The sequence below is a fragment of the Schistocerca piceifrons genome, chromosome 6, assembly GCF_021461385.2.
Source record: "Schistocerca piceifrons isolate TAMUIC-IGC-003096 chromosome 6, iqSchPice1.1, whole genome shotgun sequence".
NCBI classification, from domain to species: domain Eukaryota; kingdom Metazoa; phylum Arthropoda; class Insecta; order Orthoptera; family Acrididae; genus Schistocerca; species Schistocerca piceifrons.
In genome coordinates this window covers 511,324,909-511,342,232 of record NC_060143.1, presented here as the reverse complement: position 1 = coordinate 511,342,232, position 17,324 = coordinate 511,324,909, and the positions used below count along the sequence as shown (strand labels likewise).

Genomic DNA, 17,324 nt, shown 5'->3' with positions numbered 1-17,324 from the left:
TTAAATGAAATTTATGTTTTACAACAGCCTTTTTCCAAAAACATCTTCAACGACTTGATACACACATAGTATCATCAACCTACAGTACTATTAACTTAGAAGTATTGACGTTGTAAATGGTTCTTGCTCAGATACTTTTCTTTCTCGACATAAAGGGTGTCCCAGAACACCACCAGCAAAATTTCGGAGGCTCTACAGGAATATTTTCTGAGCATTTTGGTATATTAGATGGGTGGATTCCGGTAGCTCGTTACAGAAAAATGATGTAATTACGATCTATCACCTCATTTACCTTTATTTGTGGAAATATATCTTCACGGCAGTGAAAAAGTCTGTAGTACAACAAGACAAGACACAGAGTACTGCATTGAATGTCAAACAGATGCAACAGTAGTGTAATTGGGTTACTGTCGGTTTGAGATAACCACAAGTGGCATGAGTGAATGAAACAAATGTTTCCAGACAAGACAATCAGTGTATACCGTAGAAATTTGCAGTGTTAATGCAGATACGTTCAGTGCAATACCGGTACAAAGATAAATGAGAGCAAGAAATCAATCGAAATACAATTACTCTGCAACGAAACACGAGAAGTCTTCCAAAATGTTCCTGAACAGCCTCAAAAAATTTTTTCAGGGGAGTTCTAGTTCACCCTGTATATTTCATTACCCTCTGAGCCTTTCGAGTTGGGATAACTGGCTAAAATATTCCCAGTTTGTGAGCCATGTCATTTGAGGTGAGATTGTCGAGCTTTAAGAAACTCGCCTCTCGTCCTCATAAGTTAAGACCCTCTGCGCATGCGCTAATTCTACCCTCGTCTGGAACATTCCGGTCGCTGCTGCTTCGCTTATGTAAGGCGTGCACATTGCCTATCCCGACAGTCAGAAGTTTTACTCCTGTGGGTGGTGTCGATGAAAGCTCGAGATTTTTATTTCAATTTACTCAACCTGAGAATATTTTACACAGATATTTTGTTCATTCACACCGCGAACACGAGACAGTAAAGTAACAGTCTGCGAAATGTGTTGCCAAATAAAACTGCCGTTCAATATTTAGGAATCGCCAGAAGCTTAGCACTTCGCACGTACTCTCTCTCTCTCTCTCTCTCTCTCTCTCTCTCTCTCTGTTTCTAGACACACACACCACGGTGCTGCCACTCTAGCTGGGACCACAGTTTGCCTCATCGGGAAATATTCATAGGAATGTCGGCGGACGGTGTACTGATCTCTTCTCGTCGGTGAGCAGAGCGACAGATATTACGCCAGATCACGGCGCCCGAGCTTGGCAAACTTATCTGCCGGAGTGCATCTGGTAATTCTATATACCCGCCGTCCGTCGCAGCGAAGCAAATAATAATAATAATAACGAGCGTTTGTGTGCCAGCAACGCTGCCACGCTTTTGCCTTTCCATTCTCGCCGTCTTTCCTCTACTCTTTCTTCGCCTCCTCCAACTCCACGTCCCGCTTCGTACCGGGTCGACCACAGGCGCGCTCGCTCGATCGCTGGCGTGCGCCCGTTTGACGCGAGGTGCTTAATAGAAAAGTACAAAACCAACAGCTCGCCGCCGCAGTATAAATACATAGTGGATTTTAACGGGTTGTAAACAGTCTATGTATAAATGTCCGCGGCCCTTATTTATTTCGGCGTTGATTTAAGACGGCGGGAGTCCTATTTCACGGTGCCGACATGTTGATGAGTTTTAAGGAGCGCGCGCATACGCCCGCGCGTGGGAGTATACGCTCTCCTAGTTTGTGTGTGTGTGTGTGTGTGTGTGTGTGTGTGTGAGTCAGTATTCGTATGGTCAGAGAAGCGAGGGGGGGGGGGGGGGGGGGGGGGGAGGGTTGGGGCAGCGCACTGCCCGAACTGTCTCGACGGATGGACGGCGCTTTAAAAAAAGTGCAGACTATGAGAGGTTCTTCGATGGCACCCATTGCCCGCAAGACTCAGACGCGATAAGCTGCCGAACGCATATTTTCTCCCTCCCTTTCTCATCCCCAGCCCCTAGACACAAATGCTCTCTCTCTCTCTCTCTCTCTCTCTCTCTCTCTCTCTCTCTCTCTCTCTCTCCAAGCACACTCAATTTATTTGTTACTGCACTCTCATCCGGCAGGATTCAAATAGTGGTCCTATATGTCGGTTTCTTTCTTTTCCTTTTTCGTTGTGGCAAAAGAAAGCCTGTGTTTCCTGCTCTGATAGGGAGATTCTCTACCCAGGAGTCCACTTTCTAGGATTTGGTACTACCTCTCTGTGAACTTTTTTTAATGGTTTACTGAAGTTCGAATACTGATACCACACAGGCATGTGTCCAACATGTCTTATGTCATAATACCTATGACGGCATCTACGTTCGTTTGCCAACAACGTAAAATACCTAGAACTCTCGCTAAAAAGTCTTTAAGAGATACTTGGAATTAGGTTTACGGCACCAATGTTCCTCCAGTATAAGTATCCTTTCTGAGCAATTTTTTTTTTCGCTAGAGGGTAAGAGCAACGTCTTGAATCCCCTCTCCGTCGGGTTTTCTTGAATCGCTTTAGATATCCGTGGAATTCTCTGAACATTAACAAGTATTGCTACTAAATAGCCTGCGCGACATAGCCGTTCCGTATCGTTCCACTCAAACAACCTTTGTATATAAAAATAAAAAATATATAAAAAATTAATGTGCTCTCACGAGGGTAGTTTAACGATGCAAATTTCATCTAATGTCTTTTTAAACTTGCTTGATTTTTTTGGTATTAGAGCAAGTGTCATTAATAAACTACCTGTGTCGTCAAGTTGGTTCTGACTAGTAATAAAGATCTAACTACAAAGCTGGACGGATTTGAACTACAAATCAAAAATGGAAGAACAAAATCCATCAAGGGACGAAACTAAGGTTTTGTAAAGTTATAGCTTTTCAGTTTCTGCGTGAAAACGAAATCAACTTCAAAAAAGAACAGTAAATTGCTGTGGAACAGAAATGAAACAAAATAATAACGAGATGTAGTGGTGAAAACAGTGGAGGTGGAAACACGTAAGAGGTGCCGACGCAATTCGAATAAGACTGACAAAAAATAAATAAACAAGTATCGCAGCAAAATCAAAAAGGGACGGCCCAAATGTTCTTTACATTAAATATTATATTATTGTTTCGCTGAGAGAACATTTTGGTATTCAGGCAACTTTATATTCCTACTAAGTTATTTTAATACTTATTCCAGTTGGATAGTATCAGATAAAATACGAGGATAGTCTATTCGCGAACTCAGTAACTCTGGGTTAATGACAGCTTACCACTTTGACAGGACTCGGGAAGTCCTACATATTCATTCATCGTTGCGCTACCGTGAGGATGGCCTAATTTCGCTAATTCCACCGTATTACCCAACTGCAACTTCGTTATTGCGGAGTTCCGATTGAGACTGACGGGCAGGCGAGTGAGGAAGAGTGCTACCAGCCACAACTAACTCGCTTTTTAGAAGGGAACTGATCGAATAACTAGTCGCCGGAAGTAATATTCTGCTCTGATGGCTCCATTTTTGCGGCGCAACTGGGCGGGATTTTTGGTGAAAATCGGACCGCGCCGTGATTACAACAGGGACAGAGAATGAACGTGGAAGGGGTGACTGAGGAGGGAGAGGGTGAGGAGTGGGAGGAGAAGAGAAGAGAATAGGGCAGAAACAAACAGAGAGAAAGAGAGAGAGGGAGAGGGCGATCGCCATTGCTGCTCGTATAAATAAATCTTTGGGGGCAATCCTTTATAGGCGATTACTCGTCCGTAATTACTCGCCATTAGTAGGTGCTAACGAAAGAGGAGATTTTAATTTCGTCTGCCCGCGTCGCTGCCGACAATGGGAGCAATCTAGTGTGAAACACGGCGGAGTAAGAGGAACAGGAGAGCAACTGCTAATGCCCTTTAGGCACGGGCTTCATTAAGGAATATCATTTTGCAGCGTCTCGCCCGGGCGCGTTGTTTTTGTGACGCGAGGGGGTGGAGACGGGAAGGGGGGGTTTTTCTCGGGGTTGGGAAACCGCCGGACCAATGGCCGATATGGCAATGGGGCGCCGGCCGTGGGAAGCGCACATTGTGTGTTTATGCGGTTGTCCTCGGCCCACCCCACGCTTGTTAGGCATGCTACCGTTGCGTCTTTACCCGCCGCCGCAGTTCGCTTCTGTATGCGAGGACACCATCCAAACGGGCGTCAGAGACGAGAGACACTGGGCCACGTATTCAGAAAGGAACAGGCTCTAACTGCAATACATGTGCTAGGCTCTGGGATTTAGAACCTCAGGTCTGTCTGCGGTAATTTCAGGACGATACTTTAGACACTTCTAGTTTCATTCTGTCTCCCTACCCTCACTCATCCTTCTGGAACTAATGACATTTCTATTAAGCTGGAGACCACAGGGACTGATGGTTTTAAAAACAATATAATTATGCAGCACATTCACGTTATTTATAAGGAAATTAATTTCGCTCAAAAACAGGAGTGACTGTACCGGATGACTGAATTATTTTCACTCGTTTATCTGTTGCTCTTTTTACCTCTGTTCGCGCTCAGGAAACTCTTAACCAATAAGTCGTTGTATAGGTAATTTACAATTTCGGTGAAAGGCGAAAGAGAGGTGCTCAGAAATTGTTCTGGACTACACAGTATTCGTCTTCCCCATGTCAAGAGTACATTGTGAGATCCTCTTCAAGGTGGTTATACATACAATATATGCACGAATCTTCTTTTCATTACTGTATCCTTTCGACAGGTGCAGTGTCATTCTCCATCTAGATCTATCGCATATCAACCTCAGATATTTTTTAGCCGACAAATATGCTCGTATCGCATTCGTCGGTAGCCACACGCTGGGTCTTTTCCGTCAGCTGTATTAACGTAAAGCAACACAATACAGTCTGCCTGATAAAACAGCTCGTATCTGTTGACTTCAGTATCGATGGTACATCACTAAACCGTTGAGAGAGAAAGCGTGCTGTAAGTCTAGTTTACAGGGGACAACCTCAACCCATAACACTAATCTTCCACGCAGCTAATAAACAGATCAGATATTTCAAAGAGGCGTATAAAATAGCAGCGAAAGACGTAGCTGTAAGTCGCAAGAATTCGACCTCCTCAACTTTGTATGACGGCCTAAGGAAATGGAAATTTACCGTTTCCCACGTTGATGATATGACTTAAATTATTCGAGGCCCGTTTCATAAGTGAGTTTTTCTGCACTGTTATCGTGTTGGTTTGAACTTTAAACTAAAGAGCAGTATTTTATATTATTTCACTTCAAAATGTATTTCGTCGAAATCGGCAGTGCTATTCGACATTCATTAAACTGAGCGGCACACAAAGCACAGGCAGAAATCATCGTCACTGTAACCGTCATAAACAGAGCAAATGTATGAGCCCAAGTGCTGTATCCCATTGGATTCCAAATTTTATCATTTTGTATGGGTAGAAGGCTAAATTTCACACTACAATTTTAATTCTAAATTTCAGTATTATTTTATTATTGGCCATATTAAGCCTGGTACCATAATTACTTACTGTAATCTGCTTCTCCAGCTGCGTAAGGAACAAAATGCAAATATTTTAACGTCTGTTTGACGTCTTACACCTCATCGTTGCAAAATCGCAGTGCCCGTAGGATCTGCCTTGTGAACTGCTGCAAACAGAAGGTACACACCGTAGAACGCAGGGAGTCAACTGTGATCACAGTCCGGGTATCAGTACTACGCTGGATCTATGTTTCGTTACAAGCGGTAAAAGTAGTGTTAACGCAAAATCGAATAATTTGCTAACGAACGTGCCTTTCTCAACGTATACATTTCCTAAACGTTACTAATTTGCTTCGACGTTTTCCTTCGTTTAATTTTCCCGACGTTAGAGGAGGTACTGTTCTATTAATAATATTACAGTTTTCTATATCATCCATTTTCTAATCACAGTCTACGACACAGCTCTTTAGGGAAGTTTCGGAATGCACAGTCCACTGCAGACTCACATATTCGTTCCGGGATTCAAAAGTATTTCAATTCAATACATGAGTTAGTCATCGAGTACTCTCAAGGTGCATATATGCCAACTTTTGATTTAGATGTCGGCAGCTTCATATGGTTCAAATGGCTCTGAGCACAATGGGACTTTACATCTGAGGTCATTAGTCCCCTAGAACTTAGAACTACTTAAACCTAACTAACCTGAGGACATCACACACATCCATGCCCGAGGCAGGATTCGAACCTGCGATCGTAGCGGTCGCGCAGTTCCAGACTGGAGCGCCTGGAACCGCTCAACCACTCGGCAGCTTCGGCAGCATATGATGACAGTGCAGCGTTTGAGGTGACTTATCTTTTCTTTCACTGCTCATTAATCTTGCGCAGGAGAAGGAAAAGGAAGTGAGGAGATGCCATGGATAACTGTAAGGGAATCCTTGGAAGAAAGACGCTGTTTTCGTGCATCTCAGCAGAGTAAATTTAGAAGACAGGTATATGAGGAAGACCGAGCTACAGTTCTGCTCCCACCATCGAATATCTCGTGTAGGGATGATGAGAATGACATAAGAGAGAACAGGGCTATTGCAAATTGATATAGTCATAGTAATCGAATGGAATATTAGGCCAGAAAATCGTAAACATTGGTGAGAAGTACCCTGCGCCAGGCACTGTGCGGTGGCTTGCTCAGTAAGAACGTAGATGCAGATTATACGAAATTTGAAAAAAATTAATTTACGAATAGACGGACGCAATTCGTATTTATAGGTCATGAAAATTTTTCTATGTCCAATCACTGCGAGACTGTACCTCAGTCCACCAAGCTACGCGCATTAGGCTTGACGGAGAAGCCTGAGAATATTGCGGTGGCTCTTCTCCCTGGTCGAGGTGTAACGCACAGGGCGGCGCGTAATCGATTTAAAAATTCAGCGGGAGTTGGTCTCACCCCCTCCTTCTCTCCTACCCCGCCCCTGACCCGCCCCCATCAGCTGATGCTCGACCGCCTCGGGCTCGCAGATATTTTAAGGCTGCAGGTACCTCAAGACGCTAGTTCATCTTAAATGACGGTGTCCGCGTCCCTAGAGATGAAAAGAGTTTCAAATAAAAGACGTGCATGTGTCCATTACCAAACTGTCCTTTCAGTTTTTCATTACGAACTGTGACGCGTCTGTTACACCTGTCACTAGAAGTGACTCTCATCTGTTCAGCTTTAAACAGGCTGGTCCTTTCTTAATCTCCGGTACGGCGTCACTGTTCTGTATTGTAGCATCGAAGAAGAAAAGACATCGCATGCTTTCCTTCTACAACTATTTTAGTAACTACAATTATGTGCAGCCGAAGCAGCTTTTGCGCAATAAAGTCGATGTTTTTCTACAACCAAAAAAGGACATGTATTCTAATCACTATATTTTCCTACAGTTTTGCCCTCTAGCACCATGGAAGTCCATCTTAACACAGGAACTAGTTACTTCTTGCAGTAAGTGTCTTCCACTTTGTACTCGCTTTTACTTGCTTTTACTTGTCGAGTCTGAGTAGAGCCTTCTAATTTGATATCGAATTAGGCCACTCAGTTTGCATCATTGTTCCATAACACCGTATCTCAAACACTTCGGTTCTCTTTTACGTCTTTTGCAACACACACCCACAGTGGAAAGTTATTTGCTTACCACAGGGACTAACTTTCAATAAAACTACATATCAATTTGCAGTCTACATAAAATTGAGACCATATTATTTTGAACGACCTGAGCCAGTAAATCAGATATCTTCAGCGTGTAATTATCAGAGATGACAAACCACAGACAGAGCAATGGAAGCAGAATATGAGGGATCATAATTTGATTCCGGGAAAATTATTTATTTATTCATTTTCGTGCTTATTATTGGGATTTGGCGTCTAGCGGGTGCAGATGACTTATCTTTGGTGTGTTTTTTGTGCGTCTTGAGTTTATCACGAATGTAACACATGTAGGTCCTCTTCATCTCCAAATAACTAATTCAACCTAAATCCTTCTGAATATCCTTGCTGTATTCATTTCATTGTTTCTAAGATATTAACCTCCACCCACCCTTCCACTTCCCTCAAGCGCTAAATTGGTGAGCCCTTTGTGTCTCAGAACATGTCCTACCAACAGATCGCTTCTTCTAGTCAGGTTGCGCCACAAATTTATTTCCTCTCCAGTTCTATTCATTCCTCATCAGTTACGTGGTCTACCCATCTAATCTTCAACATTTCTCTGTAGCATCACTTCTATACATGGCTACACTCCATACAAATACTTTCAGAAAAGACTTCCTAACATTTAAATCTATATTCGATGTCAACAAATTTCTCTTCTTCAGAAACGTTTTTCTTGCCGTTGCTACTCTAAATTTTATATCCTCTCTCCTTCGGCCATCACCACACGTATAAATCATGAATCAAATTAGCAGTCGTGTATCTACAGCAAAACTGTATCAATATTTGTTAGTATGATGGAATTTCAAACACTCTAGAATACAACGAAAATTTTCGAAAGCACAACACATTTGGCCGGATCATTCGATATAAGGCTGTTTGAAGTTTTACAAAGGGCCAGGAATGTTGGATTAAATTAGCTGCGCATCGCTGTACAAGTAATAAACTATTTGCGTATTAATCTAAGATGAAGGAGCAAGACGAGAAATTAAATTGGTGTTACTTGTCTAATGCATTGTTTGCGTAACATGACGCTGCACTTCGAAATGTGAAATCAAATTGCCGGCCGGAGTGGCCGAGCGGTTCTAGGCGCTTCAGTCTGGAACCGCGCGACCGCTACGGTCGCATGTTCGAATCCTGCCTCGGATGTGTGTGGTGTCCTGAGGTTAGTTAGGTTTAGGTAGTTCTAAGTTCTAGGGGACTGATGACCTCAGCTGTTAAGTCCCATAGTGCTCAAAGCCATTAGAACCATTTTTTAAATCAAATTAGGAAGCAAGAATGACGCTAAGTAAAATGATGGGAATATTATTATGTGGAAGTTCATAGTCTATAAACTGGTGAAATATATTATGATAATTGGCGCCCCACGACTTGCAGGTGTACGCGGATAAATTTAGCTCTTGGAATGAGAACTGAACCGTTCGTACGGATGAAGGGTTTAGTGTGGCGCACGCTGCCAGCGATGAGTGCGCCGACATCGACGCGCGAATTATCAGCGCGCAATTACGCCGCCCGGACTGAATTCCCCAGTTTTTGTCGCCGCTATTCGCTTTTATTACAATAATGCTGTTTAAAGCTGCTAATATATTGAGTATTTGTTTGTCATTATGTTTCTGACGTACGAGTGCAAATGGGGGGCAATGCCGAAATGTGTACACTTTTTAATTTCCTGTGTAAATTAATTCCGGACGTTCAAACAGCGAACTACATTACTTTGTTTTTTATCTGATTATGTGGTAGCAATTTACGCATTATGCCGTTGTTCCGCGCTCCGAGCGTATGTCGTCGGCAATTGTGGCGTTGTGATTACGGCTTATTTAAAATCCGCGCGTTCGCTATTTTGCCGCTGCATTTCGGTATGCGCCCTCATCGTCGGAGTCGGACGCGGAGAATTGAGCGCCGCTGTGTGAACCCTCTGTAATAATAAACTGAATGCCGACTTACAAGGCCAATGTTGTGGTTAGCTTATACCGCCAACGAGGAGCGTAACTTAAGCTCGCGGTGGAATTATGATCTGAAAACACGGGGACAGTATTTGAGTGCAGGCCTGTATAAACACAGACGAATTATGTAGGCATAGGAGTAACTTGTGGCTGGACGGCCTTACTTCACGATAAGACACAGGTTCTCCAAGACTTCCAGGACACGTTTTAATCTTGTAGCTGTCAGGACAGTTACATCATTTCTAAGAAAGATACGTGTACGGTGTAGTAAGCATAGCATATCGTGAATACCGAATTCGTTGTAATTGCTGAATGGCGTTCCCAAATTATTTTAAACAGGAGAATGGGTTGCAGGTGTTTCCCGGAATTACGGGTTTGATGCGGCCCGCCACGAATTCCTTTCCCGAACTTCCTCGTATCGGAGAAGCTCTTACAGTCTACGTCCTCAGTTAAATGTATTCCGATCCCTGTCTTCCCTTACAATATGCACCCTCTATAGCTCTCTGTAGGATCAAGTAAGTTACTTCCCGATATCACTTCATCCTATGCTTGTCGATACTTTCTATATCCTCCTCTCATGGCCGACCCTGCAAAGAACCTCCCCATTCCTTATCAATCCACCGAATTTTCAACATCTTTCAATAGCATCACGTCTCAGACACTTCGTTTCTCTTCTGTTGGGGCTTACTCACAGTCCGTGATTCACTTGCACACAACGCTGTGCTCCAGATGTACAGGGTAGTTATAATTAAACTTTCGCTATTTGAACCAGCGCAGACGGAAAACTATTTACCGTATGGGTACCCAATTTTATAGGAATGACGTTCAGGATGAGCGCTGCAGGATTTGCGTTGTTGTAGTGTTAGTGTCATGACTTGCCGTTACGGACCGGTGCTTGTACGGCCTCGTAGGGCTACAAACACAAGCATCAGTGTGCACCGCAGTCGCAGACAGACAACATAGGTATGGGCAAGGTGAGCAGGTGTTTTACCAAATGAACAGCAATAGAGCTGGTACTGTTCGTGAATATCAACGCATTAAAGGAATACAGTGAGGTCCTCTTTCCACACCGCCCTCTTTACCTGTGGTAGTCCGCTCTATGTGACCTCCTTTCTTTGTCCGTAAAGGATTATTGTGCTTCCGAAGTAGCAGAACTTCTTAACTAAGTCTGTTTAGTCTCCCCAGTTTTTATGTTAAGGTGTCTGTGAGTCGAGTGTAACATTGATTCGACAGGAATTGTTACATTAAGTGCTATGTTGTTTTATACAGATGATAAAAATGGTGTGTTATTATGCATATGAAATATGTAAGCTTCATTGGCACGAGGAATGTGTCCTCTTAAAAGGAACGATGCACTGGCGATGTCTATTGTGAGTTGTCACTATATAATGCGAAAGGTTACTGCAGGAATTTGGCTTTGAGATGATTCATCTGCGGAAGACAAGAAAGCTAGACCTGCGAAATGGTTCAGGGTTCAACTACACTGATTGTCAGATAGATCAGTAAAAAGCATTGGCATGCAGTATTTTGTGAATTTTCGTTACAGTGGGGAAGTTTAACATTAACAATAAATTGTTATCAGCACTCAGAAACGTCGCATAAGACATACCACTTTTCCGATTCGTACCGCCTTCCGCTTTCGAACAAGAGAGAGAAAGAAGAGATCTACGATACGGCAAGCAGCGAGATTGTAACAGAAGCGAAGTTATAAACTGTACAGTAGCGGAAATCGCATATGTGAATAATTTAGTACCAGCCTTTCTTCCCGGAGTGCCAGTCTCGTAAAGTGTGCAGGATAAACTGCCTATTGGCTTCTGTCTCGGGTTCTTCGGCCGACGTTCGTCTGATAATTTTACTGACGCTTTGCCAGCACGAATGGTTGGCATTGTCAAAGCTTCCTCCTCCATTACTGGTGCTGAATCACCAGCAGTGGAGGGTGAAACTTTGACAATGCCAACCACTCGTGCTGGTGAAACGTCAGTGTAACATCAGATGAACGTCGGCCGAAGAACCCGAGACAGAAGCCAATAGGCAGTTTGTCAACAAGTGGCCACGAAAGCCTTAACAATTTTGTATGCAGGATAATTTCTGTGAAGTTTGCAGAGTGGGAGATGAGGAGCTTGCAGAGAAAAGCTGTGAGGGCGAGTCATGAATCATGCTTCGATAGCTCATATGTCTGCAAAAGTGCTCAGATTCAAGTCCTAGTTCGGCACACAGTGTTAACCCTAGACTACTAAACACTCGTAAAATTTAAATTGGGTATAAGACAAGACCTTTTACACTTAATTTGGTATGTAAGACACCAATGAAGGTCCAATAACCAACTAATGCATAAGCTACAAATATGACTTCCCTTGAATAAAATGTGGAGTAGTGAACTTTACGATGGTGTAGTACCAACGTGACATTTTCTCTCTTTTAGTGTTCCAGGGTTAATCTGCCAGGAAGTTTGAAATTAGCGCACATTACGCCGCAGTGGGAAAATTCGTCCTGAACTTTAATAATAGTGCAGTTGGAAACTGTTGTCATTTTTAAAATGTTACTGGTCTGCGGGCGTAAGTAAACGGAAAATAATGTTGTTGATTTATTGTAGCGATGTCGTTCATGGTCTGCGAAAGTGTTCCTTGAGTCTGTATGGAAAAAAAAGTGAGATAGGTAAAGGGGAAGAACGATTAATGATCATATTTCCGAGTCACCCGCGAGGTGGTTAGCGCTGTCACAGTGAGAGAGACGCAAGTTGAGCAGTCAGGGACAGGTGGCTCGAGCGGCCCGGGCTCTGTTTGTGGGCCACAGGGAGCGTCGCGGGACACTCTGGCGGCGACATTGGGCCAGGTCGGGGCGCAGCATCCGTCGTGGCGCCCTTTCCCCCATTGAGGCTCATTTCATTCAGCGAAACTCTGTTCCCGCCACGACCATTCACCAGGCCCTGTGCCTTCCCCCTCGGCGCGCGCCGTCTGTCTCTCTCTCTCTCTCTCTCTCTCTCCGTCTGTCTGGCCGCCGCCACCGCCTCCCCCGCGCTCTCCGGCGGGCGGAATTTATCTGACTGTGATTCCTATTCTCAACAGGTGCCGGCGCTCCCCAGCGGGCCGGGCCGTTTGCCTCCCCCGCTGCTTCAGCCGCAGCGCCGGGCACACAAGAGACACACACACACACACACGTACACGTACACAAACACACACAGACAGACAGACACCGGCGCAAACCCTACCCCAGCGCGCCGGAGCCGAAATAAATTGGACTTTTGGGAGAACGAGACGGAGGCGAAGGAGCGACGTTTTGCTTGCTTATCCACCCGGCGCGGCGGCCGTCTGTCTCGCTTTTATCGAACTGTTGAGGGACTTTCTCTCTCTCTCTCTTTTTTCCGCCTTTGCTCCCTCTGCCGTTTTATTGCCTCCCTCGGATTCCCGGCGCGGCCGATTCCAGCCCAGCTGCTGGCGAGAGACGGCAAACAGACAGTCTGTCTGCGTCCCGACTGCAGCCACTTTGCCCAATGAAATGTCGCTGGTGTTGGCGGCACATTTCCTCCGGGCGAGAGGCGCTTGTTTGTGGGACGGAGAAGAGTGGGAGGGGGGGAAGACCACCGAGCAGAGAAACAACAAGGACGGTTTTGTAAACAGGACGCCGAGAGGGGGAGGCGGACCGCCACTGCTCGTTCCGTTTCGAGTGGCGCTGTTTGGACTGGAGGTGCTAACTAGCTGTGACAAGCCAGACGCGCCTTTCAGCGCAGGCGCCTGCTCGGAGCTGCCGATTAACCGAAAGCACCCCAACAGTCGCAACTGTTCGTTTGCTGAGAATGCTTTTTTATCGATTCACCCGTGGCCACACACTCAATTCTAACTCCTGCTCCAAATACACCTCTCCACTTCTCCAACAGTGGTGTAGTCTCCTTTCTTCATTATTGTCAAAAGTACTAAACAAAACAAATATTATGTATAAAGAATTCGAAATATAAATGGACAAATTAGACAATCGACAATTTATAAAAAAGAAATTAAAATAGATGTATTACGCAGAGCACAAATGGACATACTCGATTATTTCCACTATCTGCAATGTTCATTCAACTTGTTGCCAGTATTTGGTGACATTGATGGCATCACTTTTAGCCGGTTCCCGTTCCAATCAGGTGCATGAATCCTGACAAATGCGGCCTTCACGCGATTTCTTGAAGTTTCTCCCTCCCTACATTCGCACATTGAGTCTCCATTTGCTCGCTGCCCCATTTCCTGAGGCTGTCATTGGATTATGCAAACCTCTGCGCAGTGCGTTTAAGGACATACACATAAACATTCGCCGGCCGCAGTGGCCGAGCGGTTAAAGGCGCTACAGTCTGGAACCGCACGACCGTTACGGTCGCAGGTTCGAATCCTGCCTCGGGCATGGATGTGTGTGATGTCCTTAGGTTAGTTAGGTTTAAGTAGTTCTAAGTTCTAGGGGACTTACGACCACAGCAGTTGAGTCCCATAGTGCTCAGAGCCATTTGAACCATTTTGAACATAAACATTCAGGACCAGATGGCAACTTTTCATCAATTTCGATACGTTTCTGAGGATCAGGATACCTCTTTGTCCCTAAGCCAACTGTGGATTTTTTTTGGGTGTCATGAAAGTGGAGGAGAAGGCAGTGAGAAACGCTTCCTGAACTTCAGACGAGCTAATGGTATCAAATGTTCATGAAGGGGCTGGGCTGAGGTGTTCCAAACCTTTTGCATCTACATATAAGGAGCCATTTCACGTCTGATATAGGGCTGGGCTAAGCCTGCAAGTAAGTCCAACTTCTGTGTAGGAGTTGATTTCAAATAGCCTGTGATTAGCCTGCAGCTTTTATTCAGGGCAACATCGAACTACTTTTACTTGAGATTTGTATCACACAGGACAAGAATATTCGCCAGCAGAGTATCAGAGTGATAGGGCTGTCCTTACTGTCTTCGGGTGTTAATTCTTGAAACCTCGTAACACTGCACTTTCGAATAACGACTTTTTCTCTAGATTCATACTCACATTATTACTTCCATCTTCTACTCCAGAACTACCTCTTTATTTTTGTGGAGACGAAGAGGCGTAAGCAGTGCGTTTAGGATCTCCAGGATAAATTTTCAGACCTAAATTTCTTTGCAAATACGACGCGTAGCCTGTTCTTACCACGAATGCACCATCTCAAGAATCCACGTATCTCAAAAGGAAGCGAATTAATGTACAAAGTGAACTATGTGAGAGAATGGAGCCACTGGTACCTAAATGTTTTGCGTAATACGTAAAAATACTAATTATTTCACTAAAGACTGTGTTAATTACACTTCTTATATATATCTCCAACATTAGGAGATATCTGTAATTATTTCTAGGACAAGTGATTATACGAAAAGGATCCAATCTTTTACTGGTGCTGATATTCATAAGTTTTCGATGTACTCAGTTGCTGAATTACCTGTGTATTGTTTCCTTTCTTCGAATGGAACAACTGTTCAAATGGTTCAAATGACTCTGAGCACTATGGGACTTAACTTCTGAGGTCATCAGTCCCCTAGGACTTAGAACTACTTAAACCTAACCAACCTAAGGACATCACACACACCCATGCTCAAGGCAGCATTCGAACCTGCGACCGTAGCGGTCGCGCGGTTCCAGACTGTAGCGCCTAGAACCGCTCGGCCACCCCGGTCGACGGAACAACTGTATTCGATATTGTACGAAAAGGGAAGTATAGTGGAAGATTTGCAGAAAGGTGTCGAGAAACATGTTAAATTCTAGACAGATATCTGTGAGCTTATTATAGTTTAACCTCACTCAAGTCGCGCGGAGTAGCCGCGCGGTTAGAGGCACCATTTCACGGATTGCGCGGCCTCTCCCGCCAGAGGTTCGAGTCCGCCCTCGGGCATGGGTGTGTGTATTGTTCTTACCATAAGTTAGATTAAGTAGTGTGTAAGTCTAGGGACCGATGACCTCAGAAGTGTGTTCCCTTAGGAATTCACACACACATACACATGAAGCTCACTGAAGTGACGTGGAGTGGAACTGAAAATACGCATTCCTGCTATACATGGTTTTAAGTCGAAGTAAATTATCTAGCATACTTTTGTGCAAAGGTAGGCTGCAAATTATTAACTGGTTTCAGAGCAGTCGAGTGCCATATACAGGGAATGGACAAAAATATTCAGTCACAAGAAGCACAAAACATTGCCACGCCTAATGCGGTTTAGAAAACCCGTTGGCTCTCAAAACAGCTTCCAGTCGTCTCGAAATAGACAAATATAGGTCCTGCATGGTTTCCAAGGCAATCTTACACTATTCTTCCTGTAAAATAGTGGCAAGTTGAGGTAATGATGGTGGCTTGGATACCGATCACGCTCCCTTCTTTCCAAAGTAGACCACAAAGGCTCAATAACACTGAGATATGCTGACTGTGGTAGCCAGGCGACGTGCGACAATTCATCCTCGCACTCACGTAACCAGTCCAGGACTGTGCGAGCTGTGTGAAGAACAAGGGCCCTGTCTTCTGGGAAAACAGCATCCCCACTGGGAAAAAACACTGAACCATGGGTTGAACGTGGTCAGCCAAAACGGTCACAAACTACTTGAAAGGAATGCGACCTTGCAGAGTACCAATGGGACCTATGGAATACCATGTTATGGCTGCCCAAATCATCAACGACTCCCCGCTCACTATGTCATTCTTGGGACGTGTACTCGGCCAAAAGTTGGAAACAGTACACAAGTCAAACCGACTAAATGACATTCTTCCATTGCTCCATAGTCCAGGTTTTACGGCTTCGACACCATGTTTTTCTGCTACCGGCATTTGCATCACCGATGAGTGGTTTTCGAGTTCCAGATCGTCCTGTAATTCCTTGTTTATGGAGCTCCTTCGTGGTGCTTGGGTCCTGACAGCGACCGCGAGTGCGACAATCACTTCTGTAGTAACTTTTGCAGCTGTCATCCTCTTCATTGATGTCTGTCATGATTACTCAACAGACACTTTCGTCCGCGTTGTGTCTAACGGGATGTTTTTTTTTCTGCTTTCCCTGGTATGCGGCATAAATCTTAGATACTGTGCTTCTCGAACACCAAGCACTTTGGGTCCCCTGGATACAAAAGCGCCACTATAGACTACCAACAATTTGGCCACGTTCTAATTGTCTTAGCTTCGACATAATGCAACCACCAGTAAATAGATCACTGTTCCGACCGCGATTGACACTTGCAATCCATTGCATTGCATAGGTGCCGTTCATGGTAAAATACAATAGTGCAATCTGCAGACGTGCCTAGCACCTGCATTCATGTTAGAGCATGCAATTCTTGCCGCGCTTCATATTTTTTCCATCCCCTGTAAAAGTAAATCGTTCGTTAAAAAACCTGCGTATATGCTTCAACATGTAGGCAAATCAGAATTAGCAGGATGAGGTACATAGGAAAATACTTTCCTCTAGGTGCTCTATTTGCCAAAATCCTATCTACGGTACTACAACCTGTTTTTAGGGATTTTACGAGCATCCGCAATGCAAGGAACTATTTGTACAATGAGCATTCGAATAAATTAGTTTCTTTCCATTACCTCCGCTCTCGAGAAATGAACAAATAAACAAAACAGTTTTTACACGTTAGTCCGCTCCCGCCTACACAAATCTGGCTTCTCACGCCCTCCCTTTGACAGAGTCGATGAGGCCTTGCTATTCGGAGTGTTACTGACGAAGGAAGATACGAGAGCTCTAATGTACAAACTGAATCTTCG

The 17,324-nt window shown here is 44.4% G+C and overlaps 1 protein-coding gene across 1 annotated transcript in view; it reads left to right on the top strand.

Moving 5' to 3' along the window:
- Positions 1-17,324, top strand: part of LOC124802982 (dachshund homolog 1) — a 969,696-nt gene that overhangs the window by 25,861 nt on the left and 926,511 nt on the right. The window lies entirely within an intron of this gene.